Here is a 10,276-nt window from a genome sequence, read left to right as displayed (position 1 = left end):
TTTTTTTGCGGTACTCGGGCCTCTCACTGTTGTGGCCTCTCCCGTTGCGGAGCACAGGCTCCGGACGCGCAGGCTCAGTGGCCATGGCTCACGGGCCCAGCCGCTCCGCGGCATGTGGGATCTTCCCGGACTGGGGCACGAACCCACGTCCCCTGCATCGGCAGGCGGACTCTCAACCGCTGCGCTACCAGGGAAGCCTGGTTATGGTTTTTTGAATACCTACTATCTTCCAGGCACTATGATCAATATTTGCGTTTCTTGTCTCATTTAGGTCTCCCAGCAGCTCCACGAGGTTGGGTCTGTGCTATGCAGACTACCTAGATGAGATAAAAGAGGCCTAGAGAACTTAAGTAACTGGCCCAAAGACACACAGCGAATCTGTATGCGTGTGCAGTGCTGGGTGGATGGGGAGGCCTGCTGTTGGAGCTCATGTCTCTTCTTTGCTTCTCACTCATTTTCTGTTGTGGGGAAGTGCCTACCTTTGGCCCTCACAGATCCCATCTGGAAAATGAATCTGTTGGACCCCAAGATCTCTTTTCAGCTCTGAATTACTCTGTTCTCTATGACTTGCGTCTTGCTGAAGATAATGGTTCTTTGGGGATGCTCTGTTTGTAAATGATGTTGCTGCACAGCCAGAGAGCATGTGAGACAGCGTTGAGAGCGTAATGGTCATTTGATGGCAAGAGTTCTGGGATAAGGAGTATGAACCCCAAGTTTCATTTTCGGCTTCCACGCCAAGTGGCTGTGTGGCCTGAGACAGGTTGCTTCTGAGCCTCAGTTTCCCCACCTGTAGACAAGAAGGTGGAGTGGGATTTTCTCCAGGACCCTAAGAGCCCTGGAGGAGGATGCCAGCCCCTTTCCCCAGCTTCTCCAGACATCCGAGGGCAGATTTTCATGCAGCATCAGACTTTTGAAGCATCTGTGTCTTTCCTAATGGATGACTGGGATTTCTTCACATCAGGTGAACATTTCAAAACTTCTGGAAAGGACTCTGACATGAGAGCAAATGGATCTTCCTTTTGGGATAAAAACCAAGATCTTCCCTCTGGTGAGAATAAGCTGAGACAGATTTCTTGTCCTAGTACCTAAACCATGGGGCAAGCAGAAGGGCCTGGTGGAAAGAGTTTTGATGTTGCTTTTGTCGTTGTTGGGAAAAGTTTTAGTTCCTCTCTAATGTGGGAGGTCGCCCAGGCCTGAGTTTCTTGGAGAACCAGTGCCGGAAGCAAGTCACATGGCTGAGCCATCATTGCTGCCCCGCGAGCGTACGTTTGTCCCTGCAGGTGTTCAGCTAGTACGAAAACCCCCAATTTCTGTGTCAATACCCATCCCGCCCCAGCTCCCACAACTGCATGAAAGCAGGAGAGGCAGACTGATGCCTCTTACCTCAAGAGCCCAAAGAGCACGCTGATAAAATCAGCTGAGAGATCCTATCACCCCGGGAAAAACCGGTCGGCTTCATCCTGACAAAACTGCTAAAGGCTGTTTGCATTCTGTATGAGTCAGGTTCAGAGCAAAGGAATATACAGAAGATGATGATTATGTGTGTTTTTAAAATCTGCCTCTTCCTGCCCGGCCCAGGACAATATTTACAAAGCAGACATGCAAACAAGAAGCCCTTCTTTTCAGGTTTAGATGGCCTCATGAGCCAGGCTCTCCCCATGCTGGCGTCCTTGCCCAGCACCAAGGTAAGTGTTTAAAGAGCGCCTCTGCCAGCCCCCTGAGTCCGCCTGCTCTGTGTTGGTTACAGTGTGGTTGGTAAGTCCAGGGCAGTGTTTCTCTTCCTTGAATAAGACACAGACCCCTTTTCAGGAAAAGCATTCTCAAGCATGTCCAGTGTTGACCTAAATCACCTTTATTATTTTGTTATTTAAATATGTACAAACGTAACACCAGGTATAAATTCCTTCAGCTTAGAGTTCTTATACAGCTATAGATCTAAAACAAATTTACAGATGATATGCAAACAAAACTCTAACATGAATGAAATTCAGATCGTCAACATTACCTCGATATGCTGCCTCTCAGTTTCTCACGCTGGGCTTCATAGGAAAAAAGCTTTATCGCTAATGTCTCATGTTTCACTTGTTAGTGTCTTGATTTATTTGGTTTTGTGTATAAAGGACCATTGTTGGAGTTATCTTGTGTCATCCCCTGCCCCCCACAACCCCTGCAATGTGGTAACACTGAACTCATTTGGAGCCACAAAGCCATTATTTTATTAAGCCAGTTTCTGTAAAAGGAAATCAATATCTAACATGGAAAAAAATGTCACATACTGGTTCATGGATGTTCTTCATGGTGTGTTTACTGACTGCTAACTAACAGTTGAATGTTGGCCTAGGCTAAGTCAAGGTCCGAGTAGTGTACCTGCTAGCAGCCTTCACAATATCCTACATTCTGGGGGAGATTGGCATGCCCATACCAACGTGTGGTGTGATGACTCACTTCTACCACTTATTCTAATTTGTGTGAAAACTTCTTAGAGGGCATCTAGACATGAGTTCGGTCATGTATTGATCCCAGGTAATGCAAATGTTGGCCCTGAGATTGCGTGCAGCACTTCATCATAAGGTACTCATCTGCATGATCCTGAATATACTTACATTGTAGAGCCCCTGAGACGATGTCCATAGCGGTCTCTGAACCCCAATTTTGAAAAATATTCTTCTGGAGACAAGCCCATGGTACTCATAGAGGGTAAAGAGATCTCCCCAACAGTGAAGGATGGTCCAAGAGAAGAGTTTTCTCCCAGGAGCCAGGAAAGAGCAAATAGCATGAATTTACCCACTTGATCATTTATTCACTACGTATTTTATGGAGCTCCATCTTTTTCGTATACCTAGCATAGGGGATATGAGAAAGGGCAGTGGTAAAATTAAGTACATCTGCTCCCTTAGACAGTGGCTTGGGAGAGTTTGAAGCTCTTTGGAACTGCTCTCTAAACTAGACTATAAGACCCGGAAGAGAATTCACATCTAAGCTTTAGAGTTATGGCACTTATTTTGCACAATAGTGTACTGTTTGATCATATTTACTTTCCACTTCTCTTTTCAAATGATGTCTGGCCATTTCCAGGAATTGAATCCTAAAAAGAGTAAAAATTTGCCACCTTTAAAAAGTGTCGAGAATGTGCTGCGGCCTTCAAAGGCCACTCCCTGAAGAGTGATGTTAGCATAAGTTCCCAGTCCCTTCAGAGGGTGTGTGGGATGACATAATGACCATCCGGATGTCTAAGTTCTGGTGCGTTTGTTTAAAATAGAAGAGCCTCAGTTTGCGATACAAGAAATAGCCCATGGTAGTGAAATTGATGATTACTGAGTGACCATCAGAAACACAAAGTACCATGAGTTTTTGTGAGAGGTTTGGATTGTGGGGTGGACGTGTTCAGGGCAGCTTTAAAGAAGTGATCAACTGATCGGACCTTAATCTCATCTGCAAAATCCTTTCACAGCAGCACATATGTTAGTGTTTGACTAAATAACTGCAAGCAGGTGCTGGGAATCTTGGTGGGGGAATCGTAGAATCCTGCCTACCACAACTGATAAATTGAGTTCTTTCTTAATAGTGATTTGGATGTACAGCATGGTGACTTTGTTGAGACCACCCTTAGTGTCTTATAATGCAAAAGAGGTCTTACAAATATAGCTTTACAACTGTTTTACCTTTTGATTTGGGTAAGATTCGTTTTGGACTCTCCTGAAAAGCAGTTTACTATTTTTTTTGAATAGTCTGTGTGCTCTTTGAACTTGCTCTCAAAATGGTTCAGTGACTTGGCTTCTGGGGAACTTACCTGTTCCTTGTTCATCCACCTACTTTTCTTGCGCATTCATCTCCCCATCCACTAGTCTCTCCATCTACCAAATCACTCACCAGTCCGTTCGTCCATCCACCCATTCATCCGTCCATGCACCCGTACACCCACCCATCCGTCTGGCCTTCTGTCCATCTGGCCACCTCTCCAACAGTCTATTCAATTATACTTCCCCCATCCGTCTGCCTACTCAACCCCCCCCCCATCTACCCATTCACCTATCTATCCATCAGCCTACGCATCACCCAGACATCATCTTTGTTATTGATTTGTTAGAGCTGCTTTAACACTAATTACATGCTAGGCCCTGCAGTGGGCACCAGAATACTAGGATTAAAATCTCTTCCTTTAACCGGCTTATGCTCTAGTGGGGAAGGGAGACAGAAAAGTAAACAGATAATTCCAATTCAACATGAAAAATCCTTTAATGAAAGAATATGTTTGGTGGTTTAGAAGCCCAAAGCAGGTAGGAACTAATCAAGTCTGGGGAACTCAGGCAAGGAGAAGACATATGAGTTGGCCTTTGGAGGATGAGTTGTCTCGCCCTGAGTGAGAGCCTGTTGCCTGCTTCCCCATGTCATGGAGAATGCAAGTGCTCTAATTCCTTCTGAGTGTGTTGTTTCGCCCAGTGTGATTGATGTCCCGCAGGAATCCCAGAGCACAGCCCCGGAGGGCTAGATCAGTGGCATTTGCTCTACTCTCTCCTGGACATGGTCAAGTGTAGTACTGACATGAACACTTGAGTCATGCCAGAGGCAACCTTGCTCAACCGACAGTGAAGAGTGTCTCATCCCGTATCACACTCTCTGGGAGCCTGATTTAAACACGACCCACAGACACCTTGATCTCTCTGGCGTAATTTGTCCAGCTGCTTTGAGTGCCAGAGAATTCATGTCATTGTGCTTGAGGGCTCACAGTCGGCATGGCTTTCACTTTGATTCCACATCCTCTGTTTTAACGCAGGTTGTTTGTGGCCAACTTTGGCAAACCCCTTACGAGTGTATGTTGTTCAGCAGTGTTACGATTACCTGGGTGGCCAGTTCTGGGAACCACGTAGATGCTTTTCTCTTCAGGTCCATCTGAGGCTATTTTTTTTTCTTTTTTTTTGCGGTATGTGGGCCTCTCACTGTTGTGGCCTCTCCCGTTGCGGAGCACAGCCTCCGGACGCACAGGCTCAGCGGCCACGGCTCACGGGCCCAGCCGCTCCGCGGCACGTGGGATCTTCCTGGACCGGGGCACGAACCCGCGTCTCCTGCATCGGCAGGCGGACTCTCAAGCACTGCGCCACCAGGGAAGCCCCATCTGAGGCTAATTTTTTTTTTTTTTTTTTTCTTGCGTTATGCGGGCCTCTCACTGTTGTGGCCTCTCCCGTTGCGGAGCACAGCCTCCGGACGCACAGGCTCAGCGGCCACGGCTCACGGGCCCAGCCGCTCCGCGGCACGTGGGATCTTCCTGGACCGGGGCACGAACCCGCGTCTCCTGCATCGGCAGGCGGACTCTCAAGCACTGCGCCACCAGGGAAGCCCCTGAGGCTAATTTTGATTCAAGGTTTCAAGGTCATTTTTTTCCTCTTACCACCCCCGTGCTAGTATTCCAAGCTGGTATAAAAGAACATTACTTTTGTAGACAGAGACTCAAATCCTAGCTCTGCCACTAGTCAAGTGCATGGCCATGTGTGAGTTACCTTTCCTTACTGAACCTCAGTTTTCTCACCTGTATAGTGAACCTAGTGATGCCTGCTTGTGGGCTTGTTATGAGGATTATGCGGGGTAAGCCACGTGAAGTGCAAAGCCCAGAGCATAGGAAAAATACTCAGAGAAGGGGACTTGCTTTTGTCCTCAGTTATTGTAGTTATTTCCAGGGACATTTGATATTTTCAAGTTGTGTTTTGAGAAATCGCATATTTTTCCACAGGCGGACTTGGCTCCCTGATCAGACTAATCAGCTTTATGGTAAACCATACTCATAAAAAACATTAGGTCAGGTTTTGTTTAATGCAGCAGGATAGCAAATTGCTGGGTCTAATTTATTAGGCTGAGAAAACAGTGAAATGAATTGTGCAGTTAACAAACACTTAGCTTAGGCCAGGGGATAATCATGTGCACTTTATCTTGAAAGGTTAACATGCCCTGTCGTGAAAAGGGATGGGCCAGAGGCCAAAAACAGCTCATATAAGACAGAGTTGAGCTCAGAGAAGCTTACACCAGAGCCAAGCTGAAATCCAGGAGGATGGGCTTCAAAAGAAATTCGCTGTTTTATATCCCTACGTGTTTTTCCCTTTACAGCGCATGATGCGTTGTAATTTTGTGAATGCTTTTGTCTCTTGGAAATAAAGGTGGAATATGGAGAATAAAAATGAGAGCCGATAATACCTATCCCCACTTGACTTTGAGAAAGTTACTTGACCCTTCTGTGGCCAGAAGCAGGTCACTTCTAGTTCCAGAGGGGTTAATAAAGTGGGAGCAATTTAGCACTTCCTTCAGAAGGTGGTTGTCAAGACTGAATGGGTGAATACAGATGTTCTTAGGACAGCGGTTGGCACGTCGTGAGTGTTCAGTAAGCGTTAGACACTATAACATCATTTGTGATAGGAGCAGTGGTACTGTTTTAAGAGTAGGCACCAGAGGCACCAGGAAGGTTAAGTAACTTGCCCAAGGTCAGACAGCAAGGGGCCCCCATCTGGATTTGAACTTGGGCAGGTGATTTCAAAGCCAGCACTCTGAATTATGAGTTTCAGAATAATTTTGCTATCTTACAAATATGAATTACAAATATCTTTCTCAAAGGCCAATCTGATCGTTTTCTCTCTCACTTAAAACCCACTAGTCTCCTGGCTTCTCAAGGAGGGGAGGGTGTGTTTCATTTGCCGGAGTATCTCTAGGACCTGGCTTCTTACCTGGCAGCAGTTAAGGTTTACTGATCAAAGCTGAGACTCTGCCTCTCATCCCTAGCACCGTAAAGCCCACCATCTCTGGCATGTCGGTCAGAGCAACTCAGGGCTTGGCCACTGTTGCCAACCCTGCCTGCATCCCGCAGTTCCCTCTAGGCTCCAGCCAGGGCAGCACGCCGGCCCTCAACATAATCTCTGGTCATTTAGTCCTTTGCCTTTATTTATTTATTAACATCTTTATTGGAGTATAATTGCTTTACAGTGTTGTGTTAGTTTCTGCTGTATAACAGAGTGAATCAGCTCTACGTATACATATATCCCCATATCCCCTCCCTCCCCCCTGTCCTAAGTCCTTTGCCTTTAAAGGTCCGCTTCAAGTTTCATATGTCCCTGACAATCTCCTGTTCGTCCTTCAAAACCTGCTCAAGGTCACCACCTATTACCTCAAGGCAGAACATACAGGTGCCTTAGAAGATGTCCTCACCCACTGAGGCCCTTTGGTTGGACCTCAAAGGATCGGCTTTGGGCTAGTGAAGATGGGAAGGGTACCTGAGCCTGAGGGAACAGCATGGCAAAGGCACAGACCTGGAGTGACTTCCCTGGCGGTCCAGTGGTTAAGACTCAGCGCTTCCACTGCGGGGGCCGTGGGTTCGATCCCTGGTCAGGGAAGATTCCGCATATCACGTGACCAAAAAAACGCCAAAACCCAAAACGCAGAGACCTGGAGAAATGCATGGTTCTGAGAGAGCCATCCAATACTTCCTCCAAATCATTATTTTCTCCAGTGTTAATTCTATGATTTTTCCCCTCCCGATGCAGATTTAAATTCTACCATGGCATTTTCAGTTTCCTTATAACCTTACAGGGTCCCCCTTTTACCTCTGTTTTCAGTAGCTGCCTTGCTTTTGCTCGCCTTATCACCTTATCCTGGGTGTTTTGTTTCATGAAGCCCATGCGTTCCTTTTTTTTTTTTTTCGCTGTACGCGGGCCTCTCACCATTGTGGCCTCTCTGTGGTGCGCTGCGGAGCACCAGGCTCCGGACGCGCAGGCCCAGCGGCCATGGCTCACGGGCCCAGGCACTCCGTGGCATGTGGGATCTTCCCGGACCAGGGCTCGAACCCATGTCCCCTGCATTGGCAGATGGATTCTTAACCACTGTGCCACCAGGGAAGTCCCCCAATGTGTTCTTAAAATTTGTTGAGGCTGTGAATTAGCCGCGTCGTTAAGCTTATCCTTGTGTCTGGCCTCTGGTGAGATATTCATCTTCTTTTATGTTGGCAGAGTTTTTTCATAGGATCCTTTTCAATTTGTCTTGGTTTTCACTCATTTTTAACAATGGGAGGTTTATCTAGGCCTGAATAGCAGTGAGCTGTGCTTTGCCCGCACCTCTCATTGGGTATAGGGTGTGTCCAATGACTCACAGGCTGCATGGAATGGGAGGCATGGTGTGGGGGCAGCCTCCACCAGGGAAACTTCGCTGTGCAAGGGGGCTCCTACCCTAAGGGACCAGATTTCTGTATCCTGCTTTTGGCTTGGCCCAGCCTCCTTAGCAGGTACAATCTCTGATTGTCATCCCCTTCTTTCAGGTGCTTATCGTACGTGTCTGTGTTCTACTTATTGCATGCGTTCAGCCTCCAGGGCCCTCAGTCCTGTGGATTCTCAGGGTAGATGTTTGGTGTATGTGATCTTACTCAGACATTATACAGAGGTTTTTAAGAGTGACAGTCATTTGCGTGGGGGAAAAAAGGCAACTCTGGTGGCAGAATTCTAGGCTATGGGTGGGGGATAGGAAAAGACAATGGCATTGATTTTCTGTTACCTTCTCCCCATATGCACGCTCATGGGTCTGAACCAAGGGCCATAGGCCCTGCACAGTGGTGAGGTCTGCCTTATACCCTTCCTTTGATAACTGGCAGGTGGTCAGTGCAAGTGGACAGTTCCCCTACTCCTCTCCCTGAGCCCTGAGAAGGTCTGAGATTATAGTAGCAATTCACTCGTTTGGGAGAACGAGGCAGAAAGGGGCCCAAGGAAATATCCAGATAATTCTTCTGCCTCCCTCAAGACTTCTGTGGCTTCAGAGCTTTCCTTTCCCTGGAGAATGGTCAGGGGTATCTGGTCTACCCTCTCCTGCCCCATGGAAGGGAAAATCCACCACCCACACAGGCTCATGTGTAGCACTGACGAAAATACAGTGGGCAGATGTTGAGAGAGCTGGGTTCTTATCCAACCTCTGCCACTCACTAACTTCGTGACTATGGGCAACACCCCCGCCCCAGCCCCTCTGCAACTCAGTTTCTTCATTTGTAAAGTGGGAATGATATGGCTGCCTGGTCCATCTCCCAGGGCTGCGGGGATAGCCAGAGGAGCTAAGGGATGGACAGAGCTGATCACTTCGCTCTGCTGTAGGCCGTCGTCTCTTGGACAACTCGGTTGCTCTCCATCCCTGAGCTGGGAGTTCAGGTAAAGACAGCATCTTCAAGCCAACCAAGAATGCTGCTGACTGAGCCTGGCCTTGAAGAACTCATGAATACGCCAGACGTTAGAATTTAGAGTACATGTCGAGGGGGTTACCCCTCCTTCTTGCTCTACCCTTATCTAGTTGTGTAACCTTGGGAAAGAAACATGGGGAAACATTGTACCTCAAATTCTTTGATCATGAAAATAAGGCCACAAATACTTTCCAGATAGTTTGGTGATGAGGATGAAATCAGGTACCGCATGGAAAATGCACAGTACAGTGCCTGGAATGGAGGAGAGACTCAACAAGCCTTCTTTCCCCCCTCCCTCCCTCCCTCCCTCCCTCCCTCCTTCCTTCCTTCTTTCTCCTTAGCTATAAAAATGAGGAGTTACATATTCTCCAATGAAAGCAACTGAGTCTGTCCTGGTTTGAAAGTAAAAGACCATGTTTTATTAGTGAGCTATAACTTAGAAACCTCAAGAAATATAATTTTTTTCCAAAAGGAGGAGAAAAATTCCAGCCCTTTTCTGCTCTGGGAGCTCCAGGAGTTAAAGGAAAAATGATAAACATGTCAGAATGACTTCTTTATTTCTATTTATAATCTTTGCCATACAGCTCAGTGCAGAGTGAGGTGCTTTTTCCAGCATAGAAGCTTTCCTTGGCCAAGGAGAGGCTAGAATAAATACTTTTCCTGGGATGAATCCATCCCCGGTGCCCTCTTTCCAATATTCTTCCAGATTGAAATTTATGCTTAAAATTCAAGTGAGTTAAGAGAGGATGTGACTTGCTTAAAGCAAGTCTTTTCCATTTATATTCCATTCTTTTACTTTTTTTGGGGGGGGGGTGGCCACGTGACATGTGGGGTCTTAGTTCCCTAACCAGGGATCAAACACGTGCCTCCTGCAGTGGAATCTCAGTCTTAACCACTGGACTGCCAGGGAAGTCCCCTGTAAAGCAAGTCTTTTGCAATGCTATTTTGCAGTGAAAAGTCAGTGCTATTTTTTTTTTTAAAGTGTGATGGCTGCACGTGGATTTTGGTACAAGGTATGCATATGGTCGTCCTGAAGAATTGATCTGATCTAGCTGGCAGGAGAGAGAAAGTGAAAGAATCCTGCCA

The sequence above is a fragment of the Lipotes vexillifer genome, unplaced genomic scaffold, assembly GCF_000442215.2.
Source record: "Lipotes vexillifer unplaced genomic scaffold, Lipotes_vexillifer_v1.1 scaffold532, whole genome shotgun sequence".
Taxonomy (NCBI): Eukaryota; Metazoa; Chordata; class Mammalia; order Artiodactyla; family Lipotidae; genus Lipotes; species Lipotes vexillifer.
The sequence above is the reverse complement of the archived record's forward strand: the minus strand, read 5'-3'. Positions refer to the sequence as shown.